General features: G+C 42.5%; 1 long non-coding RNA gene across 1 annotated transcript; it reads left to right on the forward strand.

The window, feature by feature from the left end:
- The first annotated feature begins 10,611 nt into the window (after window positions 1-10,611).
- On the forward strand, window positions 10,612-12,404 carry LOC148098545 (uncharacterized). The gene is made up of 3 exons (XR_015720722.1): window positions 10,612-10,678; window positions 11,497-11,669; window positions 12,001-12,404. It is a non-coding gene; the product is annotated as an uncharacterized LOC148098545 (long non-coding RNA).
- Window positions 12,405-24,929: the final 12,525 nt, after the last annotated feature.

Genomic DNA, 24,929 nt, shown 5'->3' on the forward strand with positions numbered 1-24,929 from the left:
ACCCAGTTAAACTAAACTTAAGAGTGTATGAAACCATTTCTGAGACTTCTTAATGTCTTCTTCTTAATGGGTGAGTCATACTGGAGAAGAAATAGGACAGTATCCTCCTTGTGGCCAGGAAATTGGTGGCTGCCTAATCAAGCATGAATTTATCTGTTGAGTTACCAATGTGTTGGAAAAAAACATCTCCAGTGCAGCTACTATTGTAATTCTGATCCAGTATCATATAGAATTCTTTGTCTTTCTTCTGTTTTTGACAGAAGAGTTTTTATTTATTTACCCTTGCATATATTATTTTTTGCCATAACTGCTCATCTTTAAAGACTAAGAACAGATCACAGTTTCACTGACAGCCAGTCTGTAGATGTGAAGATGTGCCTCAGGAGGTAAATGAAAGGAAAAACTAAGTCTCTCTTACTGTGATTATAGAGGCATAAATTAGTCATATTTTTATAGTTTATTTGAAGCAGATTGCTGAGCAATATGGAGAATTAGTTTGTTCAATGTTCTATATTTTCATATTTTTATCCTTACCCAGATGCATTATATGCATGCCTTTAACTTTGATTTACGATGGGAAGCTTTGCTGAGTATACACATACCATGTGTTTCAGCAGCGTTCAACTTCGCAATTTAATCATTTCGCACTTTTACACACAAGGAAGGTGCCCAGTAAAACTTCAGCTTTTATCCATTTGTTAAAAGGTGGCAACGCTAAAGCAGTTGGTTAATTTGCTAAATGATCTCTTTATGGTTACAGTCTGATGAACTCAGCAGCAGCTAGCTTTTGTTTCACTGCACTTCTCAAAAGATGTCAAATTTTATTTTGCCAAATTTTAGTCTTGCAATAAATTAAGTAATTGATATTGGTTGCATTTTCTGCTTCTTGTTGACTACAGTACAGCACCAGTAGTTGAGATGTGATTCCACAGGCTTGGCTGTAGAAGGTAGCATCTGTACGAAGAAAGCAGTAAAACAGAGAAGCTTACTGGCAGTCTGACTGCAGCTTACTTTTGATGGCATTATCTTAACCTGCAGTAACACTGTGATGTTGGTCGTTTTTGACCAGGATATATCCTTTAGTGCACATTTTTTTTTTTTTTTTTTTTTTTGCCTGTCCCATTTGGTTCTTTAGCCGTCAGAATTGTTGTCTGAAGACCAACAAGGATACCCAATGGATTTATTTTGCCAAATGGATCATCATGGCATTGCCGTATTGGTCCATTTGATCGACCTTTGTTTTTATTATTTATTTTATTTTATTTTCAGTTGTTACAGACGGGACAGACATGAGTGAAGGATAGGAAAGGGAGAAAGAAAGAGGAAGGAAAAGAAAAACAGAAGGGGAGAGGGACAGTGAGAAAGGGGGGGAAAAAAATATCTCCGGGATCACCTGTTGAGAGAAAAAGAGTAGAAAACAAGCAAAAAAACAAAACAAAACAAAGCAACATACTATACACAACACCATCGCATTAATCTAGCTAAGTGTAAACAGCAGCAAATACCAAATATTGAACGTTGTTGTGCAGCACGCAGGACAGACAGCGCACAATGTGCTTTGAAGTAGCAGCCAAGAAAGGTGTGATTCAAGTCTACGAACAGCAAACACCTGTGTGCACACCTGTGTGGATCGGCGCGCTTGTATTCAAATGGTTTCCCCATGTAATGGTCTGCAAGAGGATGTAGAGAGCCATAGCCCTGTCCCCCAGGGCATGAAGCAGGCATGGGGGAGATCCAGGCCCCAGACATCCAGAGGCCCCAGAGTGCAAGAGCCCAAGGAGGACCACCGGAGGGGCATCCGTGCCACCTTCATGGGAAGGGCTGAGGATCCCCAGACGAGGGGTCACCCAGTAGCCGCCAGGCAGAAACTAGAGGGGGCTGCACCGGCGTGCCCGCCAGCTCCGCCGGCAGCCAGCTGTGCCAGAGTGAACCGAGCCACAGGCACAGAGGCCGGAGGCCCGAGGGCCCTCCGCGCCCCGGAAGAGGCCTGACCGAGCAACAGGCGCCAGGCCCCGCCAAGTAGCCACCGGGAGTGAGCTGGCACATGACCTGAGCGCCCAGCCCCGGACACCGAGAACCAACAATGCACCGACCCCTGAGGGCATCAGTCACCGGCAGGGAGTGTGGTGAGGGGAGATAGGCCTCCACACTTGGAGGGCCTGGGAGTTCCCAGAGAGGTGGAGTCTAAGACCCGACCTGACATATAGACACAGACAAACAGGCACACACAGACACAGACATGCATTCCCACCCTCATGCACACATATACAAACACTCAGCACTCACCCAACGTAGGAATAAACGTAAATGGACATGTACACACAATCACACTCCCCAAACATACTCTATACCCCGGGTCCAGGTATCCTCGCCCCCAGAGGGGGAAACGGCACCCAGACCCAAGAGATGTTACCCTTCCCTCCGGGGTGGAGGCAAGCAGACCGCCCCAGGCTCCGCAGCAGCAGGGAGGCCAATCGGACAGCCAGCATCTCTTCCCAGCCCCCCCGCCCCGATGGCTAGCAGAGAACGGGTTGTGTTAAGACCCCATACCCTCCTCCTCTCGCTCAAGTGTAGTGTTGCTGCGTGTTGCTCTAAAGTGTATTTAAAACAAGGGAGAGCATGGTGCTGCTGCAGGTGTTAGCACGGCCCCTCCCGAGAACCCTCAATGTCTACATGGATTTAACATTGAGAGGTGGGCACCGGCGCCAGAGGTAGGTTTGAATACACAGACCGTCTACTGGATGCCGTTAGCGTGCCCACCCTCAAGGCCCTATATATATATATATATATATATATATATATATATATATATATATATATATATATATATATATATATATATATGTGTGTGTGTGTGTGTGTGTGTGTTATGAGAGTGTAAGTAATGTGGATGTCTAAGTTGTGAGATAAAATTGAGGCACAGGTGGCCAGAAGAGGACAGAGGGGGGGGGAATGTCTCCCCTGCACCCTGGTGACACACCCGCACCCCAAAGCCCTACCTGTGTGGGTGGGTGTGGTGGAGCGGGAAGAGGGAGGCAGCCGGGGATGGGGAGGAAAAGAAGGGAGGGGAGGGTGTCCCTCCCTAGGGCCAGCTCCCCCGCTGACCCCAATAGGCACCCCCGTCCTCTGGCATCCACCAAGGCAAGGGAGCCCAGGCCCATCCAGACCGGGGCCTACGGCAGCAGCACCGCCAAGCCCCACAGGACCCGGGGCAGCCCACCCCACCCCACCACAGAGGAAACTGTACCCACCCCAACATTCAATCATCTCCCAGACTACACAAGACACAGACACCCAGGTTAAGTTTATTCTCCACCTCTCCTATGTCTCTCCCCCACCTGCAGAGTGGACTCCTGCAAAGATGGAACAACCTCCCTGCCAGTTGAAGAGCCCCCCGGTTAGGCCGATGCACAAGAGGCCCCCTGCGCCAGGGCTGAGCCCCCGTGCACCCACCCGCCCACAACCTCGGCGACACACCGACGAGGACCGAAGCCCCCAAGGCCCAGCCAGAGCCCCAGCACGGAGGCGAAGCACCCCCGAACCCCAAACCCCCACGCCCGCCCCGGATCCACTCAGGGGCAGCCAGGCCACCAGGCCAGTAACCTACGTCCGCCAGCACAGACCATCCTCCAGCCCCGCTGCACGCGGCCACGAGGAGAACAACCTCTGAGAGCGACCAGAGCCACTAACCAGGTTATGAACACAACCCCCGGGTTAAGCCCTCCAGGGATAACGTCTCTAGGGGTCCTCCAGGTGCCCTAAGCCCATCCCAACCTCCACATCAACCACAATAGCCAAGGCGGGACCAAACCACGACCCCCCAACCCCGCTAGGTGATGGAGCCGATCAAAGGAGCCCAGAGGGATTGATCTAATGTGGTGGCAGAGGCTATATCGAGACTAATGTGATCTATTAGATAGTTTCTATATTGGCTAGAATTAAGATTATTTTTATTTTTCCAGTTCATGAGGACTGTTTTCTTGGCGATGCATAGGGCAGTAAAAACCATGTGGACTGTATTAGTTTCTGTAGTGACATCATCCAAATTTCCCAACAAGCATACTAAAGGGGAGGTTGGAATTTTACATTTCAGACACTTTGATAAGTCTTCACATATCTCGTGCCAAAACTTCTGCACTGGTGGACAGAACCAAAGAGCGTGGATGTAATTGTCTGGTGTATTGCCTTGACAGTGTGAGCAGTTGTTGGCGGATGTAAAGCCCATCTTGAACATTCGATGACCTGTATAGTGCACTCTATGCAGTATTTTGTATTGTATTAATTGCAGATTGGGATTTTTAATCAATTTAAAGGTTTTTAAGCACATCTGAGACCAGACGTTTTGGTCTAAGCTGACTGATAAATCTGCTTCCCACTTTGCAATAGGAAGGGATATTGATTCATCTATTTTAGAAAGTGTTCTGTATATTTTAGATAATAGTTTGGGGGATTTAAGAGTAAGAAATTGAACCACACTTGGTGGTGTTTGTAATTCAACTTGACTGAGGTTAAATTTCTTTTTTACTATGGATTTAATTTGTTGATATTCTAAAAATCTTTTCTTGTTGATCCCATATTGTGTAACTAGTCTGTCAAATGGAATAAATTCTGTTCCCTCTAATAGATGTTCTAAGTATTTAATTCCTTTACAACTCCATTCTGGGAAATTAATCATATTATTGTTTTGTAATATGTCAGGGTTATTCCAGATAGGTGTACGTTTGCATGGGATTAATGAAGACTCCGTTATTTTTAGAAACTCCCACCATGCTGTCAGAGAAAAGCTGATGTTGATGCTTTTAAAGCATTCATGTCTTTTGATGTTTGAGCTAATAAATGGTAGGTCTGAAATCTCTAGATCATTGCATAGTGCCTGTTCAACATCTAGCCAGGGCTCATCTAAGAGGGTACATTTTAACCATTCTGAGATGAACTGAAGCCTGTTGGCTAAGAAGTATTGGTGAAAATTAGGCAGATCTAATCCTCCTCTAGCCTTGGTTTTTTGTAGCGTTTTTAAGCTGATACGCGGGGGTTTATCTTTCCAAAGGAATTTAGAAATATGTGAATCCAGAGATCTGAACCAATCTTGTGATGGTTTGTTGGGGATCATTAAAAATAAGTAATTTATTTTTGGCAAGATCATCATTTTTATAGTGGCGACCCTTCCCATGAGTGATATGGGTAGAGATTTCCATCTAGTCAGATCGCCTTCTACTTTCTTTAGAAGTGGGATGTGGTTTAATTTAATTAAGTCTGAAAGCTTAGGAGAAACATTAATACCTAAATATTTAATATTTCCAGATTGTAGTGGGGCAGAAGATGAATTATGGAAGGAGCAGTTAATGGGAAGAACTGTAGATTTTGGCCAGTTAATTGAATAATCTGAAACTCTTGAAAACCAGTTTATTAGAGTAATTACCTCAGAGAGGTTGGTTTGTGAGTTTTGCAGAAAAAGCAACACATCATCCGCATAGAGACTGATTTTATGTTCTACGTTCTTACATTTTATGCCCTTAATTGTTGTAGCCTGTCTAAATGCTGCTGCTAGTGGTTCAATAAAAATTGCAAAAAGTGAAGGGGAGAGTGGGCATCCCTGTCTGGTGCCCCTCAGGAGACAAAAGCTGGAGGATGTCTGGTCATTTGTTCTGATACGAGCTGTTGGGGAATTGTATAATATTCTTATCAAGTTTATGAAAGAGTTTCCAAAACCAAATTTGTGTAAAGTTGCAAATAAAAATTTCCAGTTAACTCTGTCAAATGCTTTTTCTGCATCTAGAGATAATATTATGGTTTCAATGTTTTTATTGTATGAGTAGTCTATTAAATTAAGTAATCTACGAGTGTTTGTTGAGGAGTGCCGACCTTTTATGAAACCAGTTTGGTCAGGATGAATTAAGAGGGGGGTTATTTTCTCTAATCTCTTTGAGAGAGCTTTGCAGATTATTTTAAGGTCTACATTTATAAGGGATATTGGACGATAACTTGAGGGAAATAAAGGGTCTTTTCCTGGTTTTAGCAGGAGACTAATGTTGGCAGAATTCATATTTGGTGGTAGTCTGCCATTTTTCTTGATTTCCTGCAACAATCCATGGAATACTGGTGCCAAAATTGTCCAGAATTCTTTGTAGAATTCTGCAGGAAAGCCGTCTGGACCTGGAGCCTTGTTATTGGGCATACTTATCAGGGCTTCCTGGAGTTCACCTGGCGTCAGTGGTGAATCCAGTGCCATTGCTTGACTGTCTAGTAATTTTGGAAGAGTTACGTTGTCAAGAAACAAATCAATTTCATTTTTAGACGGGTTTATTTGTGGTGAATATAAAGTTTCATAGAAATCCCTAAAAATGTTGTTTATTCTTCCGGGGTCATATATTGTGTTCCCCAATAAATCTTTAGTAGCACATATAGTTGTTTTTTCTTTATTTATTTTTAACTGGTTTGCTAGAAATCGACCTGATTTGTTACTGTGTTCAAAATTCTGCAAGCGAAGTCTTTGTACAAGGAATTGTGTTTTTCTATTAATAATTTCATTTAATTCTAGTTTTGTTTTGCATATTTTGTTCATTATTTCTTGATCTTGGTGGAACGCGTAGGCTTCTTCTAAGGATTTGATGTTTTTTTCTAATTCCTGAATATTTTTGTTTTCTTCTTTCTTTTTGTGTGATGAGAAAGAAATTATTTTACCTCTCATCACAGCTTTTCCTGCTTCCCATAGAACAGAAGCAGATGTTCCGGGAGTGTCATTAAAGTCTAAATATGAAATCCATTCCTTTTTAAAATATTTAATAAAGTCTTCATCTTTAAGTAGTGATGTGTTAAATCTCCAGTTTTTACTTGACGTAGTATTATTCTTGTGCATTAGTGTTAAAGATACAGGAGCATGATCGCTGACAGCTATAGGGTGAATCTCAGTGTCTGAAATGTCACTCAGCAGTGAGCTGCTGACCAAAAAATAATCCAGACGAGAGTAGGAGTGATGAACATGTGAGAAGAAAGTATATTCCTTACTGTTGGGGTGAAGGGAGCGCCATGCATCGCAAAGGCCATAGTCGCTCATATACTGTTTGATTATATTTGTGGATTGCCAATTGCGCTGAGTTCCTGTTGTGTTGAGCCTATCCATTTCTTCATTTAGTCCAAGGTTGAGGTCGCCTCCGAGAATGAGTGTGCAATCAAGGTGTTCAGAGAGTGCACTAAAAAAATCCGTGGAAGAATGAGGGTTCATCAACATTTGGACCATATATACTTACAATACATAGTTTTTTGTTCAATATTGATAGTTTAATAATTAGAAATCTACCCTCTGGATCTATAACTGTATCGAGTACTGTAAAATTAACATTTTTATGTATTAAAATTGCTACTCCTCTTTGTCTAGAATTATAACAAGCTGCAAACACATTAGGAAACTCAGGTGTTTTAAGTTCGTTTAAACCTGTAACAGGTCTGTGAGTTTCTTGTAATAAAACAACATCTGCCTGTAGTTTTTTAAGCTGGTTAAATATCTTTAACCTCTTTCCTCTGGTGCCAGCCCCATTTACATTCCATGTGACAAACCTCAGCATGCCCATAATTGTGTGTGTATGTCTAATGATGTAAGCTGGGTGTTTCATTTAGACGGGTGGAGAGAATGTGGAAACATCACTTGTTTGTAAATAGAAAGAGAAAAAAGTGTGGTGATAGGCTCCATAAGTCTGACTATGTGTGTGACTATTCACTAATATGAACAAGCGTGGCTTGTGTATGTGTCCTGTAAGTCTGTGCTTGCTGTGAGGCTGTTGTAAATGTGCTGCCGTTGAGCGCATGTGTTTGCGTGATCGTGGTGTGAAAATATGGAGAAATAGAGGGTGTTGTTTGTGGGTGAGTGGGGAAGTAGGTGATCACAGCAGTGAAAGACAAGAGAAAGAAAGAAACCACATAAACTGTGAGCGACAACAAAAAAAAGAAAAGAAACGGAAACATTCCAATTAAAGTAATGACGGAGGGTGACGGTGTTATATCTGCTATGACATCATACTGATATTACTAGGTTAAACCCATGTTAAAGGAAAAAGTGTGAATGAGTAAGAAAAGAATGTAGCGGGTTCTTATCTGGAGTGCAGTCAATATAACCACGGTGTGGTGCCGGGGTCGCGGTAGAGCTGTCCGTCCACGTAGAGCCGGTCCACGGCGATGACAGCACGGGAGCCTTTCAGGATGAAGCTACGTCGGACTGGGAACAGGACCTTGCGTCGTTCCAGGATCTCTTTGGGGAACTGGTCGTTCACGCTGAAGTCCGTTCCTTTCAGTTCCCTGCCGCGACTCTTCACCTGTTCCTTCTGTTTGAAATGACCAAATTTGGCCACAATAGGACGTGGTCTCCCGGTCCGCGACCTCACGCCCCCCAAGCGATGCACTCTGTCGAAGGCGATGTTCTTTACGGTGTCCTCCGGCAGCTTCAGGTGGATTTTAATGAAGCTTTTCACCGTTGCCTCCGCGTCCTCTCCGGTAGATTCTGGAATACCAGAAAAAACAAGATTATCTCTCATGCTACGGGCTTGTAGATCGATAACGGACTCTTTTATTTTTTTATTTTCAGTGTTTAGCTGGGTCACGTTATCAGCGAGAGATTTGACCGACTCCCGTAGCGTGGCATTTTCAGCGGCAAGCGTTTCCACCTGCTGCTGGCTGAATTCCAGGGATTCTCTCAGAGATTTAAATTCCCGGTGTAAAATCTCCACCAGGGACAGCCTCGCATCGAAACTGGACAATCGCTTGTCGATTGACTCCAGGATATCTGCGATGTCTTTGCCGGCAGGCGATGTTGTGCCGGGGGAATCTGCCGGGCGACATCTCTTCGATGACGGCGTCTCGGTTTTGACCGGGGAAGATGCACTCTGGGCTTTCTTCATTACTAACTCTTGGAAGTAGCGGTCGATGTATTCTTGGAGAGCGTCTAAACTCTCCCCGTTGTCCTCCAGGGTGTTAGAGATGATAAGACAGATGTTGTTAGTTATATGACAGTTGGTTAGTTTATTTGGCAGTACTGAAGCTTAAGGAAACTTTATTAAACTCTACGCTACCATTCGCTTTTTTTTCCGCCAAATCTCCGGCGTCTGACGTCACCTACAACATGGGTTGCTTACCTTACCCGTCACTTCCGTCTTCTTTAGTGCACATATTAAGCAAATATGTCAGACTGCATTCTTGCATTTAGGCAATATCTCTAAAATTGGAAACATCCTGTCTCAGAGTGATGTTGAAAAACTAGTTCAAGCATTTATTACTTCTAGGTGTGACAAAGTGGCTAGGACAGAATTAATTTGCCATTTGTCACTTGCATATATTGTTATTTTGTGTTCTGTTATTTTACAGTCAGCCATAATGCTTTAATTTAGACATTGCTGGTGTAACTTCTCTTAACACACACTATCCCGGGTTTTGTTTGTGGTAGCAGTAGTTACATCCTTTACATCCATGCATGTGTTTTAAAGCAAACACTACTAACCATCAGATCATCTGAATTTTCTTCTGTTTACAGGCACATGTCTGGTAAATTATGTTTCTTTATGTTGCTTTGGTTATACTTACCATGGTGTCCATGTTGTGTATTCAGGTCCTATATGTGAGACAGGTGTATGGGAAGGGCCGCCCACTACTTCCTGTTTATATAGGGTCATGAGGTCAATGATTGCATTACTGGGTGTAACCAAATGGAGGGTTTTTCATTTTGTATAGTATTGTTTGTTTTCTTTAAATTAGCCTTTTGAGTTATATTGTGTGCAGTGTTTTACTTTACAAACCATTTAGTTGAGTAAATGAGTTTGTCAGTTTCATGCATGACCTTATTCCTGTTCTTTGTTTAGAATTGTATTATTTGGTTTGACCTATTTGTTTTAATGGTAGGGACTAACGAGGTCAGGTGTGGGCAAAGTCTTGTATAAAACCAGTGGGATTTTTGCATGCCTAATTGATTGTTTTATGGTAAAATGGAGATGCCAGCAATAAAATATGTTTAAAAGGACTTCAATCATCTGCTAATGCTATTTACTTATCACCTTCCTTGCTGCTTAAGTTATATGGAGGATCACAAGAGCCACGCTCATCGAAATAAAAAATCCTGTGCTTAATTAATGAATTGTAGAATAAAATCTGCATTTGTCAATTCATTTTAAATTCCAATTTAATAAACTGATTTTTAAAATGCTTTTTAAGTCTTCATTTCAAAAAACATTTTTGAATTGCACTTTAATAAACTTCATTTCAAAAATCTTTTTCGAATTGTACTTTAATAAACTGCATTTCAAAAACCTTTTTCGAATTGCACTTTAATAAACTGCATTTCAAAATCCATTTCCCTTTCCTGTTCGCTCAGGGATTAACATGTGGATTAGCATTTGGATTAGCAGTTGGATTAACAACTTCATTTTAAAAATCCTGCTGCTATTCAAATTAGCCACACCGTGGGATGTAAGGAGCTCTCTGATTGGTTGGTCAGACACAGGCTGTCTGCCACCCTGGATTTTTCTAGCTCATAGCTTCGCCCTGCTAAGAAGCGTGTGTGCTTGTACAAAGGCCGTTCGGCCTCAGGATTTACACTCGGCTCGACATGGATATGTGAAGAATGAAGGGACCCTGCAGCGAAACGGAGAGCCCAACCTCTGACTGAGTGCCTGTTTACAAAGTCTGACCACCTGTGAAGGTAACGTGCTAACGTGGCTAACGCTAGCATCACCGCACATAGCCCCGTTATTTTAAGGTCATCTTAGCTTATGAAAGTTTTACGTCGCAGCTGTACCGGCTAGCTACGTGTTTTGTAAGCTGCTGTGCTCTTCACAAATAAAGCTGGAAGCAGCTCAAACTATTAGAACCAGCACTGAGGCCCTTTACATTTATACAGTGTTAGAGCAACGGCTGCAGCCTACAGCCTTTAAACTAGCGATTAAAATGCTGACAGTAAACTCGTCAGTCCAGATGTTACCACATTACTTTGTGATACTTGTGAGTTAAAACAACTGAGACAGGCTGATTAAAATAACAGCTTTCAGTTGTCTCATTCAGCATATAAAGACTGGAGATCACACTACTGATTTCAGTTCATTTAATATGTGAGTGCACAGATTCATTCTTAACTGGACATAAACGATGATCAAAGGTTGTATATATGATGAATTCATCAAATCCCAGCCTCTAACACAGTGCGCTGAATCTTAGCTTTGAATGTCCAGTATATTCTAATCAGTGCAATCTAAGCATTCACTGAACCTACAGTATCTACACCTGTGTGGCAAGTGTGTGGTAAAGCTACAGATAATGAAATTTAATTATTAATACAATATACATCATGAGAAACAAAAGCTGAAATTGATTCAGTTTAGTACTTTTCTCTGTATGCTCTGTGATTATAAAGGCCTTAAATTTTGTGATACATACTGTAAATGATTTTCACAGAGGTCTTAAAGTACTTAAATCACTGCTGATAGTGTGGTTGTTTATTTTTTCACATTTTTGTGTCTGTAGGGCTGTTTGATGACAATTTGGACTCCTCTGGGAGATGAGGACACACCCACACCTGTTCCATACTGCAGCCATTGATGGTGTTATGGCTCTGAGTCAGCTTTGGGCCATCAGACGCACACACTGGAAAACCAGCACCTGGACTTCATGCAGGAGAGACGGCCTCAGTGATTTAGGTTCATAAGCAAGTTCAAACATTTCTGGCCTCTTATCACTTAGATTTCTTAATCTTAAAAGTGAATGCATTTAAAGCAGGAACTGCACACCTAGCCATCAGAAGTGTGGCAGCATGAGTACTGTAAAGTTTTGTAGGGTCCTTGTTAAAAATTCTACAAGCACCACACCACATTTGTCATATAAAGTTCCATTTTTTACAGTACATTGTTGAAATTATAAACTATATATTCTAGTTGTCCACTTGTCAGTAATTTTTGAGTAAATTGATGTCAGTGATAAATCAGTGGTGATTCACCTGCAAATGTTTTTAACAAACTTTGTTTTTTGTAGAATTCATCAGCAGCTGTGGAGAGATGCATTTGAATATCTTCTGGTTCCACTTCTCCTTACCTGGAAGCTGAGCATTGCTGATTTCTGACAAGGACACACACCTCAGCGCTTATCATGGGTGTTACATCCTCCGTGCAGCAATTCCAGAGAAAACAAGAGAGCAACGACCACTCATTAAGACCAGCCAGAAATCTGTCCCTTTCTGGCAGCTGTGGAAACTTCCAGTAAGAAAGTTTGCATTCTTAGAACAATGCTGGATCATGTGTGATGTGTCATCATATGAGGATATTACATTTTGACTTAATTCTGCTCAATCTGTTTTGATCGTTGATCCAGTATTTCAGCTTTGTGTTGTGCTGCAAGTTTAAAACCCATTGTCCTCATGAGCACAGCATCTAACAACTCTCCTTAAAAAAGTCGATTGACTTTAACTGGACACAATGGTTTCCAGTGGGAGATACATTCATCACTCATCCGTGACACTGGAGAAGTCACTTGAGTGAGTGATAAAACAATTTTCCATGGAGAATCCAGAGGAACTAAACTTTGTTGTTTCTTTGGGCTCTATTTCAGCTCTAGCAGCATCTCTCAGAAGAAAACTGTTTTCCCAATAATCAGATGAAAAGATTGTTGAACCAGGTGGTATTCTCTGGAGTTTAAGACCAAGACTGAACTCAAACAGTGAATTGACATTAGACTGGAATTCATAAGATGAATAGAAATACTGCTGAAGCTGAATGATTCATTCATATATGATTTTTTTTCTCCAATTCACCAGGTCTGTATAGTTCAGTATGACTGTGGTACATGATACAAAACAATAAATACAGAAGAATAAAAACTTTGTGAATAACTTTACTCTTCTTAAAAATAACTCATAAAACAAGTAAAAGTACAAATGTGGACAAGTTAGAGACTTCCTCACTAAAATTTTAATTGTGTGTTAAAGAAGAAAGAGATTAGGAGGTAAAGTAGAGGATGCAGAGTCCATCATCACTGAGGCCGTCTCTCCTGCATGAAGTCCAGGTGCTGGTTTTCCAGTGTGTGCGTCTGATGGCCCAACGCTGACTCAGAGCCATAACACCATCAATGGCTGCAGCATGGAACAGGTGTGGGTGTGTCCTCATCTCCCAGAGGAGTCCAAATTGTCATCAAACAGCCCTACAGACACAAAAATGTGAAAATATAAACAACCAGACTATCAGCAGTGATTTAAGTACTTTAAGACCTCTGTGAAAATCATTTACAGTATATATCACAAAATTTAAGGCCTTTATAATCACAGAGCATACAGAGAAAAGTACTAAACTGAATCAATTTCAGCTTTTGTTTCTCATGATGTATATTGTATTAATAATTAAATTTCATTATCTGTAGCTTTACCACACATTTGCCACACAGGTGTAGATACTGTAGGTTCAGTGAATGCTTAGATTGCACTGATTAGAATATACTGGACATTCAAAGCTAAGATTCAGCGCACTGTGTTAGAGGCTGGGATTTGATGAATTCATCATATATACAACCTTTGATCATCGTTTATGTCCAGTTGAGAATGAATCTGCACTCATATATTAAATGAACTGAAATCAGTAGTGTGATCTCCAGTCTTTATATGCTGAATGAGAGAACTGAAAGCTGTTGTTTTAATCAGCCTGTCTCAGTTGTTTTAACTCACAAGTATCACAAAGTAATGTGGTAACATCTGGACTGACGAGTTTACTGTCAGCATTTTAATCGCTAGTTTAAAGGCTGTAGGCTGCAGCCGTTGCTCTAACACTGTATAAATGTAAAGGGCCTCAGTGCTGGTTCTAATAGTTTGAGCTGCTTCCAGCTTTATTTGTGAAGAGCACAGCAGCTTACAAAACACGTAGCTAGCCGGTACAGCTGCGACGTAAAACTTTCATAAGCTAAGATGACCTTAAAATAACGGGGCTATGTGCGGTGATGCTAGCGTTAGCCACGTTAGCACGTTACCTTCACAGGTGGTCAGACTTTGTAAACAGGCACTCAGTCAGAGGTTGGGCTCTCCGTTTCGCTGCAGGGTCCCTTCATTCTTCACATATCCATGTCGAGCCGAGTGTAAATCCCGAGGCCGAACGGCCTTTGTACAAGCACACACGCTTCTTAGCAGGGCGAAGCTATGAGCTAGAAAAATCCAGGGTGGCAGACAGCCTGTGTCTGACCAACCAATCAGAGAGCTCCTTACATCCCACGGTGTGGCTAATTTGAATAGCAGCAGGATTTTTAAAATGAAGTTGTTAATCCAACTGCTAATCCAAATGCTAATCCACATGTTAATCCCTGAGCAAACAGGAAAGGGAAATGGATTTTGAAATGCAGTTTATTAAAGTGCAATTCGAAAAAGATTTTTTTTATTCTACAATTCATTAATTAAGCACAGGATTTTTTATTTTGATGCGCGTGGCTCTTGTGGTCCTCCATAAAGTTATGCTACATCACACTAGGCTTGACTATTGTAATTCAGGTTGTTCTAGAAGTTCCTTAAAAAGCCTAAAGTTGCTAAAACTTTGAATGTGTCCCCAAGTGCGGTCACAAAATCCATCAAGCACGACGATGAAACTGGCTCACATGATGACCGCCCTCTTCCAAGTCACCGGCCTCGGAAATCACAAGTTAACAACACAGGACTGCAACAAGCAGAAGAGATTTATTTGGGCCAAAAAACACAAGGAATAGAAATTAGACCAGTGGAAATCTGTGCTGTGGTCTGATGAGTCCAAATTTGTTCTTTGTCTTTGTGCGGCGCGGAAAAGGTGAACAGATGGTCTCTACATGCATGATTCCCACTGTAAAGCATGGAGGAGGTGTTGATGGTGTGGGGGTGCTTTGCTGGTGACACTGTTGGGGATTCTTTCAAAATTGAAGGCACACTGAACTAGCATGGCTACCCAGCATCCTGAACAAGAAGGAGGGTGACGGAGTGCTGTGCCAGATGGATTGGCCTCCACAGTCACCTGACTTAAACCCTTTCGAGATGGTTTGGGATGAGATGGAGAGCAGAGTCAAGACAAAATGGCCAACAAGTGCTCAGCATCTCTGGGAACTCCTTCAAGACTGTTGGAAAACCATTTCAGGAGACTACCTCATGAGGATGGCTATTTTGAAGAATCTAAAATAAAAACATGTTTTGAGTTATTTCACACTTTTTTGTTTACTGCATAACTCAGTGTGTCCATCTATGGGTGGCTGTAGCTCAGGAGGTAGAGCAGGTCACCTACTGATTGGAAGGTCGGTGGTTCAGTCCCTGGCTCCTCCAGTCTGCATGTCAAGTATCCTTGGGCAAGATAACTTGCTCTCCAATGCATCCATCGGAGTATGAATGTCGTTAGAAAGCACTAAGTGTAGATAAAGTGCTTGTGAGAATGGGTGTGATTGGGTGAATGAGGCATGTTGTATAGAGCGCTTTGAGTGCTCCGTGAGAGTAGAAAAGCGTTATATAAGAATCAGTGCATTTACCATATAGTTTTGATGTCTTCAGTGAGAATCTACAATGTAAACAGTCATAAAAATAAGGAAAAACATTAAATGAGAAGGTGTGTCCAAACTTTTGACTGATAGTGTAGTGACTCTTCACTTGGGACATGTCATCCTGAAAGTAAACTTGAACCAGTTGTGTTTTAAAACTGTTTAAAACCTGGTGTTTTTCTAAAAATAAAGTCATTTTTTAATACTGAAACCTAACCAAGTTATTGTAATTATAATTAATAAGATATTTTATATTAATAACATATTAAAAGTAATTAAAAGTAATACAGATGGAGTGTAAAACTCTGTCGCATGTATGATATAAATTATTGTCTGTGGTGGTGTGAGGCATCAATGTGAGACCCTTTGTTATGCAAGTAACAACATAACTGTAACTGTAATGTAATTACTGAATTCATGAATGGATAGATGAAAAGATGCAGTGGAATAACTTTATATTATTTTGACATGAATCAAGATTTTAAGCTTCAAATGTATTGATAATTTAGCTGGTCTCATGTGTTCCCAGGCATCAAAGAGAAGAAAGTGACAGCACAAACAATAATGCTCCAAACAAAACAAGCAAAAAACAAACAAACAAACAAAACAAGCAAAAAACAAACAAACAAACAAAACAACAACTTCTATCACACACATGAGTGAGCCCTGGCTTAACTTCAGCTCCCAGTGATCATTCTGTTCCATGTTGCAGTTTACGCTTTGATTGGGGTCTTATATCATTGTGTTAACGAGATCTCTCTTCTCCGTTTTTCTGACCTCATTATGAAGCATTTGAGTCCTAAGGGAAGATCGCTTCAAGCAAAACGAAAAGAAGTGCTAACCATTGTTGGGTCTGCGCTTCCACAGGCCCCGCTGGTTTAGAAACTTATTCCCGTTAACGACAAGGAAGCAAGACGAACAGCAATTTTACTTGCGCAAGGGAAGGATCTCAGACCAGCCCTTCTGCCCTCGGTCAGACCACTTCGACCCCGGTCTCCGCTTGCAGCCTTTTATTGAAAACAGTTACAGTACACACAAGCACCACCCATTGTAAAAAACCCTTATGGTTATAAAAGATAAGGTACCATGTGTTTTATGTGTGTGCACGTGTAAGCATGTGTGTGTATGAGTGTGTGTATGCCTGTGCGAGAATGTGTGTGCGTGTGTGTGTGTGTGTGTGTGTGTGTGTGTGTGTGTGTGTGTGTGTGTGTGCATGCGTGCACGTGAGTGTATGTGTTTGTGTTTGGGAGTGCGTTTGTGTGACCTCGTGCCCACAAAAGGGTCATAAAAGCAGGAAGCTTACTAAACAAGAAAACAGAACCCTCACATAGTATGTGCCTATAATAAAACACTACAGCCTCCCCCACCAGCAGGGCGGGGAGGTCAACAGAAACAAAAGAATGTCTTTGATCCTATAGTTTGAACCAAGACTTACAAATTTAAGTAACACAATGACAACATTTAACAGTTTGACTCAGGGGCGATTCTAGGATTAGAGCTTTGGGGGTGCTGAGCACCCAGAGAGCTGCCCAGCCAGGCAAGATAAACTTTACACGTCACGATGAGACGTCTTCCCTGTCTCTGTCAGTCCCTGCATCCTTAAATGTCTCCAGTTGTCCCGAGTTCTCTATAACTGTCTCCTTGGTGCATTTAAACCCCTGTTCCTCCCTGTCCTCATCATCTGTTGTCTTCGTCTCCGTTATCAGTCATCATAATTTTACCATCTCTGTGCAAGTCTGCAAATTTCTTTATTAAATCATAAGATTCTTAAATTCATCAAGTTGCTCTGTGCCTGGGTCCTCATCTCAAAACATGACATCATTGTTTTGTACATTTTAATACAATTTAATCCCCACATTTGTGAAAGAAAAACAAAACACTTTTTTGAAATGTCTGCAACAAAACCATCAAATCTGATAAAGGTTATTTAAATGCTGCAAAAGAAGAATGGATTAGAATAAAAAAAAATACATATACATAAATACATATCCTAACCTTAATTACTAGGGAAGAATAATGAACAATGTTCCCTCTAATTTTTCATGTGTCTGAGCGAACAGACAAACTCCCTGAGCGATCCCTTGGACCACTGTGAGCGACATCAGACGTGTGCACTGTGGTGATGCCAGCATTGAATCCATCCAAGTTACATGGTTTATTAAAATCAAATCAAATTACAGGATTTACATTTATGTTAGACTACCTTTAATTAACTACTTTAGCCCACTTACAATGAAAATGTAAAAATCTAGTCATTGACATAGACTATTGGAAGTAAAAATAACTTGAACTCCAATTTTGAAAACACAACACAACACAACTTTCTTTTTTCTTTTTATAAAGCTCTGACTTGTATTATGAGTCTGTGGTCTGGGAGAGAGTCCTGTAACTCTCTGTCTGCAAAATACAGTATATAATGACCAATGTTGGGCAATTAATTATATAGTTACTTCTTCAAAAAAGTAATTGAGTTTAGCAAACAACAATGTTTTTTGCAGCTATTTTTTTAAATGCAGCCAATGCATTTTTAAATAAACATTTCAAACTATTTACAGAACAATCAGCTGTTCTGCATCAAATTTGATGCCACACAGATTATTTGTGCCACTCCAAAAAATTATTTCTGTCCACTATGAGATAAAGGAGAACAACAGCCTGATACCTGCAGGCCTGACAACAGGAGATGTATCACTGCTGTAACACCTGTAACATTCAGCAGTCGCCTCATTGTTCTGACACACACAACAAAACACACTACACACTAACTACACAAGATTTGCGCTAAACGTCTCAAATCTCTCACATCTCAAAACACCGCCGTCACTCCTAAAACTTCCCCCCGTTTCTTAACAACTAGATGCCAAGTTGCCATATAATTTTTTGATTGGTCGACATGGTACTTTTTTGGACGAATAGGAAAGGGGCACCGGGGGAGAGGGGGCGGGGTTGTTTTTGCTCACAGGCGGAGAGAGCTTTCGAGCTTTTTTTCTTATAAAATGCAGTTTTTACCGTTTCTTCCCGCAGTAAATATAATCAAGGATAGTATTCAGGAAGAAAACCAAACATTGCATTTCTTTTCATCACAACTCTGGTTTTACGTGGCCTATCAACACAATTTAAAAACTGGTATAAAGTCCACACTTTTCCCGTCAATTGTTCCGTCTGTCCTGCTCACATCTCCAATGGTTTTACACGTTGTCATTAGCGTGACTTCGCTCCACATCAGCCACGCCGCTTTGCCAGCTAAAACACCGGTGTCTGCACATAAGGGCTGTATCCCAATTCAGGGTCTGCAGCCTTAAAGGCCGCATTTTAAGGCCGATTACATCACCGCGACGCGACGAAGGCTGTCCCAATTCGAAGGCTGCTCGAAATGCGGCCCTCAAATGCGTCCTTCATTTCCCTGAATTTTAAGGACGTGGCGGCGTAGACTTCGTGGCCCAACATATCCCAGAATGCATAGCGCGGCGGTGGGTGTGGATAATTTTGCCGCAAAAAACGGCGGATGAGGGGCACCCGAAGAGTAAACTTTAAGTAAGTACTGAATATTATGTCACTTATTTATGTGCAAATGTTTAATAACGAAGAACATTACATGTCACATAACTTTGCCACAGTCGGCAAAGTTAAAATATACGCCGTTCAGTAGCTGACCTTAATCTTACAAAGAATGATCAAAGCTCATGTAGAAACAAACAAACAAATGAACAAAAGATTGTCTCCTTCATTTCTGTCAAACAATGCTGTATGAAACGTTTCCACCTGTTAGTATTATGGTTGCTAGGCAACCTGAGCAGCGCAACGGAGGCTAGACCGTCCCATTTCACAAGCCTCGCACTTCCAGCCTTAGCGGTCTTTAAGTACGCGGCCCTTGAGGATCGTTGAGGCTGCGTACTTTAAGGCTGCAGACCCTGAATTGGGATACAGCCAAGGACGCTGTCATAGCCTGTCAACGACGTTGATTGACTGCATATATACAAATGTGAATCGCATTATGGACTACTTGCACTAGGGCATGTGACGTATTTCCGTTTCCAAATACTACCGCTTGGGCGTTTCCGGTATGTTTGTTTATTGCTATGCTAATGTCGCTTCAGAATGAGTATAAAAAGGAAAGTATTTAAAACAGAACATTTTCAAAAACAGGAGAAGAAATACTCAGAGCATTGCTGTGTCCCACTTTGTTCGGCTTCAGCCAAATTTAACGGCATACTAAGTTTTCATGCCTTTCCGACCCATTCTGAGAAGACAATGGCTGGTAAACATACGCCGGGATCATTTCACGATTACCTCTCACACCAGGGTCTGCTGCAGACACTTTGCCAGTGATCAACTCATAGAACCAACAACCCTCGATGGTCGAAGGCGGCTTATTAAAGGTGCTGTACCAACACTTTTTGAGTGGAATGGCTATAAAGTTGAACCACCGCGGCGTAGTGTTTGGGAGAGAACGGAGCGATGCCCTGAACTAGTTCCTCCTGACGATCAAGAAGAGCACAGTCTTACAAGAGATTATGACTACTGCTCAGTCCCTGAGCTGTCTGCATTGGACATATCTGCATCAGCTGCAGAAGACCTGTCCAAAGACGTGGAGACTCTGAGGAAGGAAATACAGGAGTTACGTGTCCAGCGAGAATTTGGCAGCTGATTGTCTGTGACGCTTCTCAGTCATCCAGGTCATCGTAGTCAAAGGAGCTTGCAAAGAAAAGCGTCTGGACTTCTTTAAGTTACTTGAAGACGTTTCACCTCTCATCCGAGAGGCTTCTTCAGTTCTAAGGTCAAATGGTGGAGAGTCCCAGATATAAACCTAGTGGGAGTGTCCCCCCACAGAGGGACAAAAGGACCCCCTGATGATCCTCTAATCGCCTGAGCCAAGGTGTGGAACTGGGTGTGGGTCCCAATCAGCCAGAGTTTCAGGTGAGTTCATTGTGAAACCTGGCCCCACCTTATCATGCGAATTCCTGAGGTCAGATGGCCCAGGGTGTGAGTGGGCGTTAAGGCGTCTGGGAAGGGATCTCAAAACTGGATTATAGATGGCAGAGAGTTGGTGTCGTAAACCACCGCCTCTGTTCAAAGATGGTCGCTCACAGTGGACATAGATGGCTTCTTTCACTCCTCTTTCAAACCATCTGTCCTCTCTGTCCAAAATGTGAACATTGGCATCCTCGAAAGAGTGTCCTTTATCCTTAAGATGCAGATGGACAGCTGAATCTTGTCCTGTGGAAGTGGCTCTTCTGTGTTGTGCCATGCGCTTGTGAAGTGGCTGTTTGGTCTCTCCAATGTAGAGGTCTGGGCATTCCTCGCTGCACTGTACGGCATACACCACATTGTTAAGTCTGTGTTTTGGCGTTTTGTCTTTCGGGTGAACCAGTTTTTGTCTGAGTGTGTTGCTGGGTCTGAAGTACACCGGGATGTCATGCTTGGAGAAAACCCTCCTGAGTTTCTCTGATACACCAGCTACATAGGGGATGACAATGTTGTTGCGTCTGTCCTTCTTATCCTCCCTCGCTGGTGTCTGATCTTCTTTTCTGTGCCTCTTTGCTGACTTTAAGAATGCCCATTTAGGATAGCCGCACGTTTTGAGTGCTTCCTTTACATGTGTGTGTTCCTTCTTTTTCCCTTCAGGCTTAGAGGGAACATGTTCTACCCGGTGGTGTAGGGTCCTAATTACTCCAAGTTTGTGTTCCAGAGGGTGATGGGAGTCAAACAGGAGGTACTGGTCCGTGTGTGTGGGCTTCCGGTAAACTTCGATGTTGAGGTTGCCATTCTCTTCAATGTGCACAGCGCAGTCCAGGAAAGGCAAACAGTCGTCCTTTGTGTCTTCCCTGGTGAACTTGATGTTTTTATCCACAGCGTTGATGTGCGCAGTGAAGGATTCCACTTCTTGTGTCTTGATTTTGACCCAGGTGTCGTCTACATATCTGTACCAGTGGCTGGGTACTCTTCCTTTGAAAGAGCCAAGAGCCTTCCTTTCCACTTCCTCCATGTAAAGGTTGGCTACAATAGGTGACACGGGGGAGCCCATGGCACAGCCATGTTTTTGTCTGTAATAGCCTTCGTTGTATTTGAAATATGTAGTGGTGAGGCAGAGGTCTAACAGTGTGCAAATCTGGTCGGGTGTGAAGTTGGTCCTGTCCTCCAAGGAGTTGTCTTCTTGTAGTCGTTTTCTGACAGTCTCCACTGCCTCCGTGGTGGGTATGCACGTGAAGAGAGAGACTACATCAAAGGACACCATGGTTTCATCTGGATCCAGGGTAAGTTTCTGGACCTTGTCAGTGAAGTCGGTGGAGTTCTTGATGTGGTGTGGGGTGTTCCCACGAGAGGAGCAAGGATGGTAGCAAGGTGTTTTGCAATGTTATAAGTGGCTGAGTTTATGCTACTGACTATGGGTCTGAGTGGGACAGCTTCCTTGTGGATTTTTGGAAGTCCGTAAATGCAGGGTATGGCATCCCCTGGGTAAAGGCGGTGGTAAGTAAGGCGGTCAATGATTTTGTCCTTTTCCAAGTCTTGAAGGCAAGCTATAACTTTCTTTTTGTAGCTGCTTGTGGGGTCTCGCTTTAAGGCTAAGCCTGAAGGGAAAAAGAAGGAACACACACATGTAAAGGAAGCACTCAAAACGTGCGGCTATCCTGAATGGGCATTCTTAAAGTCAGCAAAGAGGCACAGAAAAGAAGATCAGACACCAGCGAGGGAGGATAAGAAGGACAGACGCAACAACATTGTCATCCCCTATGTAGCTGGTGTATCAGAGAAACTCAGGAGGGTTTTCTCCAAGCATGACATCCCGGTGTACTTCAGACCCAGCAACACACTCAGACAAAAACTGGTTCACCCGAAAGACAAAACGCCAAAACACAGACTTAACAATGTGGTGTATGCCGTACAGTGCAGCGAGGAATGCCCAGACCTCTACATTGGAGAGACCAAACAGCCACTTCACAAGCGCATGGCACAACACAGAAGAGCCACTTCCACAGGACAAGATTCAGCTGTCCATCTGCATCTTAAGGATAAAGGACACTCTTTCGAGGATGCCAATGTTCACATTTTGGACAGAGAGGACAGATGGTTTGAAAGAGGAGTGAAAGAAGCCATCTATGTCCACTGTGAGCGACCATCTTTGAACAGAGGCGGTGGTTTACGACACCAACTCTCTGCCATCTATAATCCAGTTTTGAGATCCCTTCCCAGACGCCTTAACGCCCACTCACATCCTGGGCCATCTGACCTCAGGAATTCGCATGATAAGGTGGGGCCAGGTTTCACAATGAACTCACCTGAAACTCTGGCTGATTGGGACCCACACCCAGTTCCACACCTTGGCTCAGGCGATTAGAGGATCATCAGGGGGTCCTTTTGTCCCTCTGTGGGGGGACACTCCCACCAGGTTTATATCTGGGACTCTCCACCATTTGACCTTAGAACTGAAGAAGCCTCTCGGATGAGAGGTGAAACGTCTTCAAGTAACTTAAAGAAGTCCAGACGCTTTTCTTTGCAAGCTCCTTTGACTTGGCAGCTGATTGTATGTTTTATGTAGATGCTTTAGTATTTAAACGATATCCTAATGCTACAGGTAAAATACAACACCAAATAGATTCTTAATCAGACTATTTTATACAGCATACTATTAGCATATTTGTCACAGTTTACATTATTTTTACGTCAGTGTGTAATGTTAATTAATGATTGATACGATGTATGTCTCTCTCATGAATAGATTTCCAAGCTATGATCATTTGATGCCATTTTGGTTTTTGATTGAGCCTTGCATCTATAAAATGATCCGGGTTTCAAGAGCCAAGTCAGCTGCCAATTGGAATGAAGAAGTGTTGACACCTGCACGCACATCAACAGTAGGTTATGGGTTTGTTGGTAGTTAGAACTAGAGGTGTAATGTTATTGTATTTATGTACAATAACATTACATTATGTGCAATAGCATACATACACAGGTGTATGTATGTAAAGGATACTGAGTCTAGCATACATACACAGGTGTATGTATGCTAGACTCAGTATTCTTTACATACATACACCTGTGTACTACAGCACCTCATTGTTTACCCCATGGTACAGTATGGTATGCATAACCATTACAAAACATTTAGCCAAGAAAAGCATAATTTTACTAGTTAATAGCTTAAGGAGTAACATTTTCCCTTTTGTTTTCACCTTCCAGAGGCAGCTGCTACAGCCAATTGACGAGTTTTTTCTTTTCCTGGTTTTCCTGTCAGTTGGTTTGAAGGAGAGGGACCTGGCACACCGATTTAACATACACCAGTCCACAATGAGCCGCATTATTGCAACATGGACAAATTTTCTTGCCACTGCACTGGGGTCTAAATGCATTTGGCTTACACGTGAAGAAGTGCAAGCTTACCTCCCTGAGGAATTCAAAGATTTCTCAGACACCCAGATGATCCTTGACTGTACAGAGCTGAGGTGTCAGACACCATCCTCACCACTTCTCCAAAGTGAAATGTACTCTTCGTACAAATCCCACTGTACGATGAAAGCCCTGGTTGGCATAGCTCCACATGGTCCAGTGACATTCATCTCTAATCTGTATGCTGGTTCGGTTAGTGACAAGGAACTATTCAAACAATCAGGCATTGCTGAGAAGTTGACTGAAGACATGGCAGTGATGGTCCAAAAAACTCACTGAAAAGTCTTCAGCTAATCCAAAATGCTGCAGCAAGAGTACTGACAGGGACTAGAAAGAGAGAGCATATTTCTCCTGTTTTGGCTTCCCTTCATTGGCTTCCTGTTAAATCCAGAATTGAATTCAAAATCCTGCTCCTCACATACAAGGTCTTAAATAATCAGGCCCCATCTTATCTTAATGACCTTGTAGTACCATATCACCCTATTAGAGCACTTCGCTCCCGCTCTGCAGGCCTACTTGTTGTTCCTAGAGTATTTAAAAGTAGAATGGGAGGGAGAGCCTTCAGTTTTCAGGCCCCTCTTCTGTGGAACCAGCTTCCAGTTTGGATTCGGGAGACAGACACTATCTCTACTTTTAAGATTAGGCTTAAAACTTTCCTTTTTGCTAAAGCATATAGTTAGGGCTGGACCAGGTGACCCTGAATCCTCCCTTAGTTATGCTGCAATAGATGTAGGCTGCCGGGGGATTCCCATGATGCATTGAGTTTTTCCTTTCCAGTCACCTTTCTCGCTCACTATGTATTAACAGACCTCTCTGTATTGAATCATATCTGTTATTAACCTCTGTCTCTCTTCCACAGCATGTCTTTTATCCTGTCTTCCTTCTCTCACCCCAACCGGTCGCAGCAGATGGCCGCCCCTCCCTGAGCCTGGTTCTGCCGGAGGTTTCTTCCTGTTAAAAGGGAGTTTTTCCTTCCCACTGTCGCCAAAGTGCTTGCTCATAGGGGGTCATATGATTGTTGGGTTTTTCTCTGTATCTATGAAGCGCCTTGAGGC

This window comes from Neolamprologus brichardi, chromosome 15 (genome assembly GCF_056152115.1).
Source record: "Neolamprologus brichardi isolate AB-2024 chromosome 15, ASM5615211v1, whole genome shotgun sequence".
Classification (NCBI taxonomy): Eukaryota; Metazoa; Chordata; class Actinopteri; order Cichliformes; family Cichlidae; genus Neolamprologus; species Neolamprologus brichardi.